Below are 15,901 nucleotides of genomic sequence, written 5' to 3' on the forward strand. Positions count from 1 at the left end.
TTCTGTAAATCACTCTTTTAGTTCTCACACTACATCTGAGTATTTCACTATTTCTCACTTATATTCAATGGTTTTTCCAATGATAAAGACAAGAAATAAGACCTTAATGAAATAATAAAAATAGGAGTATTAAATAACAGAAAGGGTAAGTAACAAGAGGTTATTATGTTTATGAAAATCTAATAAATGGTAAAAGATAATTGCCTTATGTACAAGACTAACTGCAAGTTTTAAGATACAATTTGCAAGAATATTGACCTTTGTCTTTTTTATATATTTCAACTTTTACAATTGGATTTTAGATTATAAAACATTAAACAGGGGCCATTTAGTTGTAGGTGGTCAAGCTTAAGTTTTTACAGTGACAGTCATTTCTTTTACATTGCAAACATAGGTTATGATCCACAGAAGATATTAAAAGTTCTATATTTCATTGATATTTTATCTATTGTATGTGTCCTTCAAGAACACAATTTATGGACAACTAAAGATTTTTGGCTTCTGTAATTATAGCAAAATATATTGATTACCTCAAAGAATCTCTAAGCATTAATGCCTATAGATGATCATGCCTGGCTAATGCAGATTTCATCTGAATAACAAGTTTTTAGCATTATATAGTAGTTTACCCAAAAGTTTATTATTAATTTGACAGGAACAGAAATAAACAAAAATATTTTTTAAATAAACATTAATTTAGGCTATAGCTCTGATTTTAATAAATGCGTGCAAGAAGATAACAGTATTAAGAAAAGATTTCTATAATGTTCACTTAACATCCTTCCATATCCTAGTTTAAAGTGAAGGTATCAAGAAAAGGCTGATTACTTGGCCATTGTATAAATAAAATATGGCCATTGTATAGATCTTCACACCATATTTTTTTCTTAGCTGAGATATTAAATTTCATTCTCTATCCTGATTGTGTACCAATTATCTCATTAAAGTTTTATAAACATTTGAACTTATCAAAAGGAAAGAAAGACTTGACCAAGTAAAATTGTGAAAATCTAGCAATAACAAAATGTTAGAATAACAAATGGCATATGGATTCAAATTACCACTGATAAAAATATTTACAATCAAATATTTAATAAATAAAATCTATCTAGAAAACAACCTAATAAAAATGTGCAGTCATAAAACAATTCTAACACAGACTTTTATGTGGCCAAAAAAGATTTGAACAAAAAATGTTCGATGGTATTAATAACCAACAATATCAAACTAGCATTATTATTTGTCTATCAGATTTGTAAAGCTGTAAAAGAATGATATGATGTTCTTTTTTTCAAGATTGCATTTGTTTATTTGAGAGAGATCATGCATGCAAGCAGGGGAGGGGCAGAGGTGAAGGAAGAGGGAGAGGGAGAGAATCTCAAGCAGACTCCATCATGGACCTAATGTGGGACTTAGGTCACAACCCTGAGATCATGACAAGATCATGACCATGTCCTACACTTGGCCAAAACCAAGAGTAGGACATTTAACCAACTGAGCCATTCAGATACCCCAAGAATGATATGATGTTCTCTTCATGCCTCAACACCTAACATGTTAGATTAGAAATTGGTATAATCTCTCTGGAGGTCATTTTGACAGTAAATATTAAAAGGCTGAAGAATTCCCAAATCTCTCATCAATTTTATGTTTGAGAAGTCATCCTAAGGCCAGGTGTTTTAAAGTGCACAAAATATGTTAAAATTAGTGTTTCTCACAACCTTACATATGAACAAGAAAAAATACCATCTAAATTTTGAATAATAGATTAAATAATTGTATTCTATAATCAGTAACTAATACTGTAGGTGTACATTTATCAGTTTTTACAGTCATTTGCTTTGTCTGATTAGTAAATAAAACTTGTTACCAAGTTATAGGGATAGCAAAGTCTCATTTAAATTTACTAAAATGTACATGAAAGTGTATCTACAGAGAAAAAATTTACTAAATTTAATCTAAGTTATTAAAATGATTGTATCGAGGGGCGCCTGGGTGGCTCAGTGGGTTAAAGCCTCTGCCTTTGGCTCAGGTCATGATCCCAGGGTCCTGGCATTGAGCCCATCATTCCATCAGGCTTTCTGCCCAGCAGGGAGCCTGCTCCTCTTCTCTCTGCCCAGCAGGGAGCCTGCTTCCCCTCTCTCTGCCTGCTTCTCTGTCTACTTGTGATCTCCATCTGTCAAATAAATAAATAAAATCTTTTAAAAAAATGATTGTATCTATATTACAAATTTATTGATACTTTTTCGTTATTTTCTTTTTTTGGTTATATTTTAATGTTTTCCATAATGATTATGGAATATTGAAAGATTTTAAAGAACACCAAAAATTAATATTAAGAAAGTCAGAAAGAAAGAAGAAATAAAGAAAGGGAATATATATTAAGGAGGAAAAAAGATAAGAAAAATGTTATACCAAACTAATGGAAGCATGGTTAAAAACACTTTGAGGAATATCAATGGAAAATAGAGAAAAAAGATCATAGGGATCATGCTAAAGACCATAAGACTAGATAGAAAAAAATCACCAGTACAGCTAAGAGGCAAAATACGGCAGTGATTACAAAAATGAACCATTTTGGAAAAGAGCCATAGTTCATGGTTAGGAAGGTTCTTATTTACTAATGGGGGGGGGTGATATAGAAATCCTAGATATGAGATTTTCCAGATAATGAGACCTTTGCAAAATGAGGTTTAGAAGGGAAAAAGATCAGAATGCCTGCACAACTTTGTCTAAGGAGAAGGCACAATGCTTGAGGATGGAATGGGCTGCTCCTTGTAATGAATATTGTAATATCGTTACAGGATTTAGAGAAGGGAAGAATGATAGCTATATTAAAGTGTGTTACGGGGCGCCTGAGTGGCTCAGTGGGTTAAAGCCTCTGCTTTCGGCTCAGGTCATGATCCCAGGGTCCTGGGATCGAGCCCCACATCGGGCTCTCTGCTCTGCAGGAAGCCTGCTTCCTCCTCTCTCTCTGTCTGCCTCTCTGCCTACTTGTGATCTCTGTCTGTCAAATAAATAAATAAATCTTTAAAAAATAAAAAAAAAAATAAAGTGTGTTACATGAGAAATGAATTAAGTCAATTCTTAATTTTTCCCAGGTTGAAGGAAAAATCATTAAAAATTTAATATTTTATTATAAATGAGACATTTCCAAAAAGTAACATTGATATAAAATAGAATGAGCTGCCTTTACAGATTGTCATTTTCCTCTTGGTGAAGTTGTTCCAATGAAGATAAAGTGAATATTTTGGTGTTGCTGTATATTTCTTTATTAAATTAAAGGATTAATGGAAAAATTTCCACTTTTCCTCAAATTTGAAGATTGTTTGATTTGACAAAACATATGTAGACAATATTCAAATCCCAGCTTGAACTAGATTAGCTTTCTTATTTCAATTCCAAAAGGCATAAAAATCCATTCCATTAAAGCACATGGGTGATAAAATCCCTTGTTTATCCTCTTAGGAAGAGTTGAGCAGTATTGTCAAATGGAAAATGGAGAAAATATATATATAGAGAGAGAGCAATATAATGTAAGCCATAATGTAATGTTAAATTTTCTAATAGCTACGTTGGAAAAAAGTAAAAATAACAGTTGCAATTACTTTAACTAATATATTTGGTTTATATTAAAGTATTCAAACTATGATTATTTCCATAAATAATCAACACATAAAGACTACCATCAAGCTCTGCTACATTAATTGTTGTACTGAGTCTTCCAAATCTGGTGTGTGTTTTACATTTAGAGAACACTCAATTTAAACACTGCATTTTTACTGAAATACTTGATCTACATCCAGTTGTTTCGTTTTTTAATTAAGAGCACTTAGCGTAAGATCTGCCATCTTTATAAAGTTTTAAATATAGTGTTGTTGTTACTTATGCAATGTTGTATAGTTCTCTGAACTTGTTCATCTGGCATAACTGAAACGTTCCACCCATTGAACAGCAACTTCCCGTTTCTTCCTAGCACCTGGAAATCACCATTCCACTCTCCTTTTCCATGAGTTTGACTATTTTAGATCAGAAGAAAAAATTAGTGACCTTGAAGACAGATTATTTGACATTATCTAATTGGTGGAGCAAGAAGAAAAAGAATGAAAAAGAGTGAAGATTGCTTTCTAAAAAGGACCTACATTTAGATTTCATAAATTTATTGTTGAGTAGATTGACATACCCAAGTCGTTCTCTGCTTAAAGTTTTCCAATTACTGAACTGAGTATCAGTTTTTAAAGTTATTTTTAAAATAATTGAAACTAAATAAAATTAAAACAAACTTTCCACTTGCATACATCCAAACTCATCAGTTATTGTAACACAATAAATATTTTATGTAATTCTTTGTATACCAATCAAACTTGAATAAAACTGTTTAAAAAATATTAAGACTTTCAGTTGCTGTAGCCATATTTCAAGTGATCAGTTGCCACATGTGGCTTAGTAGTTATCTTCTTAGATCAGGCAGGTCTAGAAGAACCCAGTATCTTCACTGCTGAGTAAAGCTATGGGCAATTTCCCTTGGTGGGATTTTGTTGAAAACAGATGGAATGGAAAATTGTAGAGTAGAGCTGCAATGGGGATGATAGCCAGGAGACCTTATTAAAGGGAAAACTGAACTTCTTCCCACTCCCCAAATAAATCATTTTGGCTTTTTCCCTTTTATCTTAAAATAATTTATATTCCTTATTTTTATGAAAATAGTTAGCCTGACTGTACTTTCGATATAGCATTTATGAAATCTCTGATTCTGCCATATCTTTTACTTAAAAAACAAATATGAACACATCTATTGTTTATCTTGTTCTATGACCCTTATATTTTATTTAATGAATATGACAAACCCTTGAAGTGAGATGTAAGGAAATGGCAGTGCAACAAGTTTATGCAACTAGAAAGCACCAGATCTAGAAATCAAACCTAGGTCTCTCCAACACTTAATTAACCATGCTTACCTAGGATCTTGATCAATACTGTGTCATAGTGGATGGTGTAGATCATTGATCAGCAATAGCCCACAAGAGAAGATACAGAGGAGAGGAGGCCCTGGAGCCTCCTGGACCACTAAAATTCACTCCACTTGTAACTCTCTGAATAAAGTGTTCACTGTCCGTATAAAGGAATTCTGTTGTTGTGGTTGGACAGTGGGAGTTAGGGTTAAGAAATGGGCCACATAACAAGCTAACTCTTTATAGGGGAAAGAGAAAAATGTTTATGTTACATATTCTCTCTCTGATTTTTCCTTCAAGGAATTAGAGTTGTCTCCAAAAAATTTGCATTACAATTACGGTAATATGAAAACTAAAGAGAGCATTTTCTTCTCCTCTATTATCCAGCAGCCCAAAAGGCCGGCTGGGGATTTTCCTCTGAAATGTAACCTCAGTTACATATTTGTATTCCACACAAATAATTCATATTGTTGGGTTTTGCCAATAATAAGCCTGAGAAGGGGTATTGTGGGGAAGAATTTGCCAAGTACTTAAGCAGGGCCAGATGAGGTTTGGGTTATATGAATGGAAAACAATGGCAAGGCCTGATTTCTACAATGTAGGTTAATATAGGGCAAAAGCTAAAAAAAAAAAAGAAAAAACAAACTTTTAATTACCTTTTGCAATATACACAAATGTATCTTGAATCTGATCATTTCTTGCCTATTCTACTTAAACAGCTTTACTCCAAGTCACTCTTACATGGTCAACAGCCTTCTTAAGGAGTCTCAACGTCACTCTTGCCCTGCACTGTACCCTTCCCACACAGCCAGGAAAATGCAAATCAGATTAGGTGATAGTCAAGCTAAAAACCTTTCAGTCACTGTTGATTATACTAAGAAAAACTGAAACTCATTGCCTACAAGGTGTCCATTTACCCTTCCCATTTACCCTTCCGAATTCATCTCTTTTCTCATCTAATTATCATCTACCATTCTTGAGTCATTATGGCTTTCTTTTTGTCATTTGAACACATTTAACATTTAGTCTAGGCCAGTGGGAGCAAATGTTTTCAGTAAAGGGCCAGATAGCAAATATTTTGGGTTTTATGCATTATGTAGTCTCTATCACAACTGTTCAATTCTATCTTTGTAGCATGAAAGTTTTCACATAGGCAATACATGACTGAATGGATGTGGCAGTGTCCAAGAAAACTTTCTTTACAAAAATAAATGACAATCCAAATTTGGCCCACAGCCCATGTCTTACTGATACCTCTTCTAGATTTTTGAGGTTTCTTGAATCTGTCATATACATATACTGGAAACATTCAAAAATGGTATACTGCTCTACATCTCTTCCCAAATCCATATTCTGGGACTTCACATTGGTGGCTTAAACTGGCTAGGGTGGTAGTATATGTATATGCTTTTGAAATTAACTTGTTTTTGGGCACCTGGATGGCTCAGTTAGCTAAGTATCTGATTCTTGATTTAGGCTCAGGTCATAATCTCAAGGTCTTGGGATCAAGCCAGTGTCAGGCTCCATGCTCAGAGGGAGTTTAGAGGATTCTCTCAAAATTGAGATTGATGGAGGATTCTCTCCCTCTCTCTCTTCTCCTGCCGTTGCTTATGTGTTCTCTTTCTCTCTCTCCCCCCCCTCAAATAAATAATCTTTAAAAACAAAACACGAAAATTATGTAATTAACTTGTTTTAATCTTATCTGTTATTCTCCTTCAGAGACCTAATTCTTAAATATTTACCATTATATCAGATTTTCCTCCCATCATAGATTTTGGCAATATTAATTGGAACAAAATACCATACTCCTAAAAAGTTGGTTTCTCTCAAGGCTTCTAGTGCTGTCAGTGGCATGGCTGACAGGCACAGGGAAGGCTTGACTTACCTCCTAGGCTACAACACAGCTGCATGTTTAAACAGTTTTTAAAAATATATAAAAATAGCAGGTTATGCCAGTGATTAAAACATGCTTAGCATTTTAGCTTCACTCAAGACTGCAACAGATAGTCAATGTTAATATTCAAAAAGTATATATGAAGTTCCACTAATATACCAAGCTAGATATGTATCTACATAAAAGCTGCATTAGTAAACAAAGTAGTGCTGTGATGAAAAATAAAGCAGGCAATTGTGGCAGGGGGAGGGAATAAGATGATAAGGTATGCTGGTGGGTGGTTTAGGGCAGATTAAAATTTTAAATGGAATGCGTAGAAAACTTCTCACCTAAAAGTTACACTTTTGCAAAAACTTTGTATAGGGGGAGGGAAGTGGGAGAAGAGAAAGAGTTTTAAGCAGAGTGAACAAACAAATGCAGATCTCTAAGATGTGAGCAGGCTGCAGTTTTCCAGCCACAGCAAGGGGGCCCCCTGGCCAGAGCTGAAAGAGGAAGAAAGTTGTGAAATGGTGCCGGTAATAGAAGGTTATGTAAGGAATGTGAGCTGCTGAAAAGTCCAGGGCTTCTCCCCCTTTCTCTGAGTTTGGAAGCCTTTGGAAAGTTGTTAGAAAACAAATACTTTGATCTGACTTCAAGTTTCAAAGAATTGCTGGAGGACTGGGAAATGAGGAAGGAAAGATGGGGTAGATGAAACAAGATTATCAAAACGTTGATTATTATTGAGGGCTGTGATGGATACATGGTGATTTTTTAATCTTCTATTTTGTGTATGTTTGAAAATTAAAATGAAAAAAGATTATATGTTGAGAATATAATGGGGCTTGCCAGGAGACCAGTGGGAGGTTATTGCAATGGTACTGGTAAGAAATGGCCATGTCTTGGATCAAATCAGTAGAGGAAATGAGAATTAAGACAGAGCCAGATTTTGGGCACATTTTAGAGGTAGAGCCAATAGCACTAACCGAAAGAAATAAATGTGCTTAAAATCTGCTTTCATTTTTTTTCAACTTCAACGCGTTCTTTATTATTCATTTCTGTATTTTTTTACCCCAGGATTTTCATACTATTGAGACAAAAGATGGTGAAAACCAAATAGATTTTTAGAAATAAAATATTTATTTTTCCCTTTATTTTTAGTAACATGGGGCTTATTTAACCTTTAGCAATGTGACTGTAATTAAAGGTGTTTTATGCACTTGGCAGTAGATGAGTTTCTCTCCTGTCCAGGTTTATGAATTCTAATCATCAGGGTCTCATTTAAGCCAAGAATCTCAGGCTGTCACTACTCTTGAGAGAGAATCAGTGTCTCACTCAGCATTTCTCTGTGTTAAAATAATGCCATCTGTTGTTAGCCAAGCTGTAACTAGAGTCTCACCTGCACAGAAGGATGTTTGTTGGTTTTGCCATAAATTATGCCCACTCCAGCTTTGTAGTTTCAGCTTTCCAAAGGAGAAGAGGCAGTTTTAGATGTTGGTAACACTGAACTGAATCAGGTCTGTGAAATAAATAAATAAATAAATAAACAAATAAATAAATAATAAATAAAGGCATTCAACTAATTTATTTTCCTGTATTGAAAGAATAGTGCACTCATTACACAGTTTTATCTTTCTAAAATATTGTTTACTTAGGTAAAATTTGAAGAGGCAAATTTAAAGATACTCCATGCTAGGTCCAGATATTGATGTTATTTCCCATGTACTCTCAAGATGAAAACTAGCATGATGGAGAATGAAGGCCATATGAAAAAATGCTGGAGAAATACATAATACAAATGTTGAAAGCAAAGCTAAGATCTTAAGAATGAAAGAGAAAATATAAGCAGAATGAAAATAATGTATGGAGGGGAGGGTGTGTGCTATGGTGAGTGCTGTGAAGTGTGTAAGCCTGACAATTCACAGACCTGTACCCCTGGAGCAAGTAATACATTATTTTAATAATACATTAATAAGAAAATGAAAATAAAAATAACTATACTTAAAGAAATGACTGAAAGTCACATGTGTAAGTATAAAAACTTATTCTGTGGCTGCTTTGCAAATTGGTATGAAGGGAAGTATATGTCTTAGTAACTTGAGGGTTTTGTCTTAGTGATAAGAAAGGGTAGACAGTGACAAGTATGGGGTAGGCAGACAAGCATGAGGAATTACGATGCCTGAACAAAGTTGATTGTTCCCAGAGAGAAATGGAGAAATAGAAAAAAATTCATCCTCCATCACAGGGTGAAGATAAAGAAGCTTATCTGTCTTCATGTGGTCTCATTGGAAAATAAAATTTATCCTAAAATATATAATCCCACACTTGTGCAACCATCAGTTTTAGGAATGATTTCATGGTACCCATGGAGATCTAGAATCCTAAACATGGTAAATTAACACAATGATTAGTTAAAAGTAGGTAATATTACCAGAGTGCTTTTTAGGAAGCAACCATTAATCTCTTAGGAGATCCATTTCAGGAACTCAGTTGTGAGCAGGTGCTTGTCTCTTAACCACCCCCCAAAACATGTGCTCACAACACAAAATCATGAAAGATATGGGGAAATAATCTGCTATGATCAAGAGTCATGCACAAAAGACTGCAGGATCAAAGTTCTAAGATCCTCAAATGGTAAAGCAGCAGTCAGAAAGAGCATAACAGATAAATGTGAAAACCTATTAAAGAACTTCCAAAGGTAACTGATACCCTTTGGGGGAAAAAAAAAAAAAAACTACATGCTGAGGAAGAAACAATGGGAAATTTTGAAAAATAAACAGATAATGCTTTTGGAAAACAAAAATGTAGGCACCGAAAAAGAAAAAGAAGTGGAAAGGAAATACAGAAAATGAGAAAATGTGAAAAAAATGACATAAGCAAACTTGAAAGATGTAATTGCTGGGAATTTTCTAGAATGACTTCTTGGCCTTTCAGCTAAGATCAAGTGTAGTGTCTGTTCTTATCAGTAGACTGATTACAAACAAACTCTCAAATTCTAATATCTATTCTGAGATATTATATAATGAATATCTAGAATCCTAATGAGACTGAAAAATCTCAGCAATGATAAGAAAGTCAAGAAATTTTATCTAAAAACAAGTATTAGACTGATCACAGACTTCCAAATAATAGAGACCAGAATATTGTAAAACAAATCATGAGAATACTTTGGAAAAACAATCAACTTTAAATTCTAGATTCTATATGTAAGTTATATTTATAGATTTTATATATACATATGTATGCCTATAAGAACAAAGGGGAATCCAAGATGGAATAGTGGAGTGTAAGGAGCAACATGGGCTTTTGTTATATTATTTTCTGTTTCTTTGAAATCTTTAACATAAAATTAAATTTTAACTTAAAATTCATGTCATTAACTTAAATAAAAAAAGAAAGGAGAGGCCAATTTACTAAAAATACTTGAATATCTCATGAAACAGTTCAATGACACAGAACATGGGAAGAAAAAGAAATAGGACATTTCCAGATACTGCATCAACGGGAGTTACGATTTTTCTGTGCATAACTCTACCATCCATGTTACTCATTCCACAATTCTTGTTCACTTTTTCCATCTGTTCAAACTTATCAAGTGACTCCATATCAATTGTTAATGATTGGGAGCTCATGTGAATTGAGTCCCATTTCCATAAAAGAGTGAGCCAATCCTCTTTGTATGAATTTCCTATGAAATTCTACTTTTTATTGCTTAACATGTACATTTCTTTTTCTACATTTAAAGATGCCCTCAGTTAATAAGATGCATTCCCATATACTGCCTTTAAAACTCTTTCTACCCATATAAATAGGAAAAAATCCCAAATGATATCTGTACGCCAAACCCAGATTTAATACCAGGAGACCTCTCTGTCCACATACAGTTGAAACAATGAAACAATGAGTAGTCCTATAGTATGTCAATCTATATCAGGTTCTCATGTGATACTGCTAACTTTAGAAAGGACCATTGATACAACATTAAATTCATTTATTTTGAGCCATTTTTTTTATGCCAGGCATTGCAGTCAATATTTAAAGTGGATTAATGATAAAAAAATTTTACATTTTTGTGGGAATGAAAAGCAATAAACTTTTTAAAAGTAAATTATAATAAATAGAGTATGTTAGAATTTGGTAATACTTGGATAAATAGGGTAAAGGGTATTAGGAATTTATGGAAAGGGAGGGTAAGTTTCATCTTTAGTTTAGGTGGTCAGGGTAGGTTCGTTGCCAGACTGACAGTTAAGGAAAAATACAAAGGGAGCCAGGACATTCAACATATGTAATCCGAGTGAAGACTAAAGTACAGGTAACAGCCAATCCTCAGAGGAGATGGTAGCTAGAGAAAAATGATGAAGTTGGAAAGTAAGTTTAGAGGGACAGTGGGGATTCTGGCCCTAATAGATCACACTAAAGCCACTGTAAGCCTGTAGGCTCTTACTGTGTGAGAAAAGAGTTGGTATGTGTTATGATTTGAATTGTGTCCCCTCAAAGGTCATCTGTTGGAAGTCCTAACTCCCAGACCTGAAGAATGTGACCACCTTATCTGGAAATAAGATCATTACAAGTGTGATTGGTTAAGATGAGGGTGGGCACTAATCCAATGTGACTGCTGTTCTTATTTATAAAAAGCTACATTTGGAGCAAGAAACACACACAAGAAGAACACCAGGTGAAGATGAAGGCAGAGACTGGGATGATGCTTCTCAAGCAAACAACGTCAAGTACTGCCAACAAATTATCAGAAACTAGGAGAGATGCCTGGAACTGTTTTTCTCTTAAACCCTGTAAAAGTAATCCACCCTGCTAACACTTTAATTTTGGACTTCTAGCCAGAACTGTGAGAACATAATATATGTTGTTTAAGCCACCTGGTTTGTGGTACTTTGTTACAGCAGCCCAGCAAACTAATATAGTAAACATTGAACAAAGGAGTGAAATGACCTGACTTAAGTTTTAAAAGGATCACTCTGACTGCTGTTCTAGATAGGAAAGGGGAAGATGGAAGCTGGATGACCAATTAGCAAGCTCTTGCACTACTACCAGCAAGAAATCTTGGTGACTCAGACCATGGTTAAAATGTTCAAAAGCGATCAAATTCTAGATCTGTTTTGAAGGTACAGCTGGAAGGGTTTCTCAGTGGATTCAATGTGAGTTGTAAAGAAAGAAAGAACCTGAGAAGAACTGGTTTTTCTGGTGCGCACGACTGGAAAAAGGGAGGTGCCGTGAAATGAGATGTGGCGATGGGGTTAGGACTGAAATCAACTTCTCAGTTGATCCTGACTCCCAGAATAATATCCTTGCCTTTAAAACTAATATTGGGGATGTGGGGGGACAACTAATAGTGGGAAGATGTGCCAATATTTATTATCATAGCATTTAATCACCTCTATGTATTATAATATCAATATTTTTGCTGTTGTCTTTCATTTGTCAGTGTTCTTGGGAAAATCCACGCTCCTGAGTGTTCTTCACATTTTCTTAACATTCTTCACATTTTCTTAATTATAATTATTCTGTGTTGGATCATTTTTCTTGGTAGTTCTCTATCCTGAAAAATGATGAGGAATGCAATCAACAAAACAATAGCAGATAATTTTGTGAAATAGCTGAAAGTCCATGACTTGTGTGAAAAGGAGCCCAGAGAAGAGCTTATACGTTCCAGGGCATATTGTGGTATTTACCACTGGTTATTGCAAGTATCAATACTAAACAGAGAAACCTTTTACCTCAATATCCTGGAAGAATTCAGCATAATTGCCCCCATTTTGTTCAGAAAAAAGTAAATCTTCAAAAATATGTGTTTTCTGGAATTGTTCTACACCCACAGATCTGATCATAGCCTATAAAAGAAGGGGAAATATAAAAGAATCTACAAATGAAATTTGCATTAATTTTTCTTAAGACCAGAATCTATGAGTTTACAAGGTACAGCTGTACCTTCCATGGTAGTTGTGCCTTCTTTATGCGATAGATACTTGAAAATAAAATAAAAGCTTGAATTAGGTCTATTAAAAGATCTCTAGGAGGGCAAGTTTACCTGGAAAAATAGAAGACTATTTGTGAACAGAAGATGATTAGGAATCATTTTAAGGAAGTGATACAAAGATTAACTTCTCTGGATGGGAAAACCATAAATATCCAGTGTCTGGACCAGAGAGCTCTGCCACAGGAAACCATAAGGTGGCAGTCACAACAAAATTGTGAATAGACCATTTATAAATAATGCTGACTTTTGGGCAGTGATGTTGATGTTGTACTTAAATTCACTGGTGTACTTTGAAGCTCTTGAGGAACCTCTGAAACTAAGACACGATGTTGAACATAAAGACATGTTGAATAAGAAGAATTAGTACTATCTCTTTTCACAGTACTGCCCTGTATTTCAGAGTCTTAAAAAGCCAAAATATTTCCCAGACTCAGAGCTACAGCTCTGAATGCGAGGTTGTTTCAACACAATAGAGGCACTTCGCATGAAGTCCGAAGTGCAAGAGAGGCCATCTTATGGTTGCTCTGGCTACCGTTGTTGAAAAGCAAAGCTCTGTAGAGGCACTAGGTGTTTCTGCAGCCACATTCCAGTCACCTGGGAGTAGAAGAGCAATTTTTAGTCACTTTGGTGGTGAGAACAGTATCAATGACTGTAACAAACAACGTGTTCTTAAAGTTCTTAGCCCACTTTCTGGGATGTAGATCCTTTAATAAACCAGTTGTTGTTAATTGCTCTGAGATTATTTCCCTAGAAGCCCAGTCTAGATCCTCCTGATCAGGGTTTTGTAAATATTTATTTTCATGTAAATCACTTCTATTTTAAAATATCAAGAAGCCTGAGTGATACAAGTTTTTGAAAAATTTGGGGATCTTATGTTTTCCTCTAACTTGAACAAGCAGGCCTTGAACTGATGGCTGGTTTCCAGAGATTCAGTGCAACTGACTCCGAAATAATGGAATTAACCAATATCTTACATCCTGACTATACATACCCCAGGCTTTTGTGTCAGGGAAAATGCTTGCAAATTTAAATAATATATTGTTTACTCAAAATCTGAGAATGATTTCTGACCTCAGAAACTAAATAAATAAAATAAAAATGTCCTCCCACAGTGTTAAAAGTGGGCAAAAGAAGGGAATTATTTGAACAAGAGACCCCACTTTATATTCCTGCTTCACACCTTGAATAGAGCTATAAATTTGCTTTATTATTCAGACCTTATTTTTACCTAATAAGTTGTCACTTTCATCTCTATAAAAAAGATGAAGAATGAAAAGAAGAGCCCATTTGTGTGCCTGTTTTTCTGAGGCAATCAGTGTATAGAATGAATAAATGTAAATAAAGAACTGTAGGCTTCAGGGTGTCACTCCAGGGTGTCACTCCCAGATATGTCACATTGATTAAAAATGGCAGTCCCTCAAAAAACATTGCAAAGTTAAACTTCCTTCTAATTTTTGCCCATAATAAGACTCGGGATACTCTAAAGAATATAATTACGCCTAGTAACTTTTATCTTACATTTTAATTAATATTTTTCAACATATTTCCCTGAGGCATTTTAAAGAAAGGTGCAGTTGAAAATGCTCACTTAATTTTATATTGTTCAAATGAAAGTTGAACAAAATTTATATACCTAATCTATATTCTTTCCAACTATAAGCCATTTAAATTTTTTAAATCACTTCTAGTTTGGTAAAATCAATAATGAATATGTATATTTTTTCAGATACGGTTTTTGAGATTATATATTTCAGACTACAATAAGATTAAGTAATTCAAATAAAATGTAATAAAAAACTTTTTTCAATGAGAAAGTGAAGGAAGTGAGATGTTTCTAATAATCTGAGAATTGTTTTACTGAAAACTTTTTCTCAAAATAAAAATGTATAAATGTGTCAAACAATCAGTTTGTCTGATTGATTACTCCATAAGACACATATTAAAATAGGTGACATATCAAATAATAATGATTGAATTAGTCTTAATATTAAGCTATTATTCTCTTATGACTGGTAGTACTTAAAGTTTATATATACAGAAAAAGAAAAAACAGTATGAAGAGGCAGAGAAGCATGTTCTGGGGATCAGTAGATTGACATTTGTGCAGGTGCCGTATGTTGTTTCAGTTGATTCACCAAAATCTTTTACGGTAAGCATATTTTGCTTTTTTTTTAATTTTTCAATTCCAAAAGCTTCAATTCCAAAGAAGACTACTAGATCATTTGAGCTATGGATCAAAAAATGGTAGAGCAAGAATGTACACATAAGTTTCATATTTCTAAAGCCAATATTTTTTCCTGTGCATTATACTGGATTTTATTCCCAGCTTTATCACTAGCTAGATGTGTAATTTTGGACACAATGCTTAAATTCTCTGCAACTGAGGGACTCCATTCATAAGATTCGTGGTTAAACTCCATGAGGAAAGAAATTTGTAAGGGGTTACAAATTTGGGGTTACAAATAGAATTGGAAAAGCAGGAAAATATCCCTGTTCATAATACAGCCTAAGAAACATCTATTTCAATGTGCCTTGTTTGTTTAGAATCTAGGAAAGTCAGGTAGGGAAAGGCAAACAAGATAGCACTCAGCAAAGATGTACCAGATGAATGTTTGCTAAGGTCAACCAGGACTTGACTAGATGTAGAGACAGAGCACATCATTTTAACCTCAAGTCATTAATCTGATCAGAAACTGGACCATAGAAATTGTCCATCTCTGCTTTATGGCTAGAGTTATGCTTACAGAAAAATAAATACTAAAAACTGAATTTATTATTTTGGGTTCCTAGTGTATTTATTACAAAACAATATACTGAAGAATACAGAAGAAAATGTTAGGAAAGAGTCTGTCATACTATAAAGAATGGAAAAAAAATATTTGGTTTCTATGAAAGAGAAACAGAAACACTAAGGGAATCACTAAAAATTATATGTAATGTTAAATAATTGTGATAAGGTGGAAAATTGCAAAATATATATGCAAATTCAATAGCTTCCTTAATGAGAAATGTTTAAAAGCAAGGAAAAAAGTATCTTAGCTACAGTATTAATAAAACGTTAAATGTAAAAATTAATGTTGCAATGCA

The 15,901-nt window shown here is 34.0% G+C and overlaps 1 pseudogene; it reads left to right on the top strand.

The window, feature by feature from the left end:
* Positions 1–9,736: 9,736 nt before the first annotated feature.
* Positions 9,737–9,863, top strand: LOC123391807 (annotated as a pseudogene).
* The last annotated feature ends 6,038 nt before the right edge of the window (positions 9,864–15,901 follow it).

This window comes from Mustela putorius, unplaced genomic scaffold (assembly GCF_011764305.1).
Source record: "Mustela putorius furo isolate JIRA1106 unplaced genomic scaffold, ASM1176430v1.1 tig00000281_pilon_pilon_pilon, whole genome shotgun sequence".
Taxonomy (NCBI): Eukaryota; Metazoa; Chordata; class Mammalia; order Carnivora; family Mustelidae; genus Mustela; species Mustela putorius.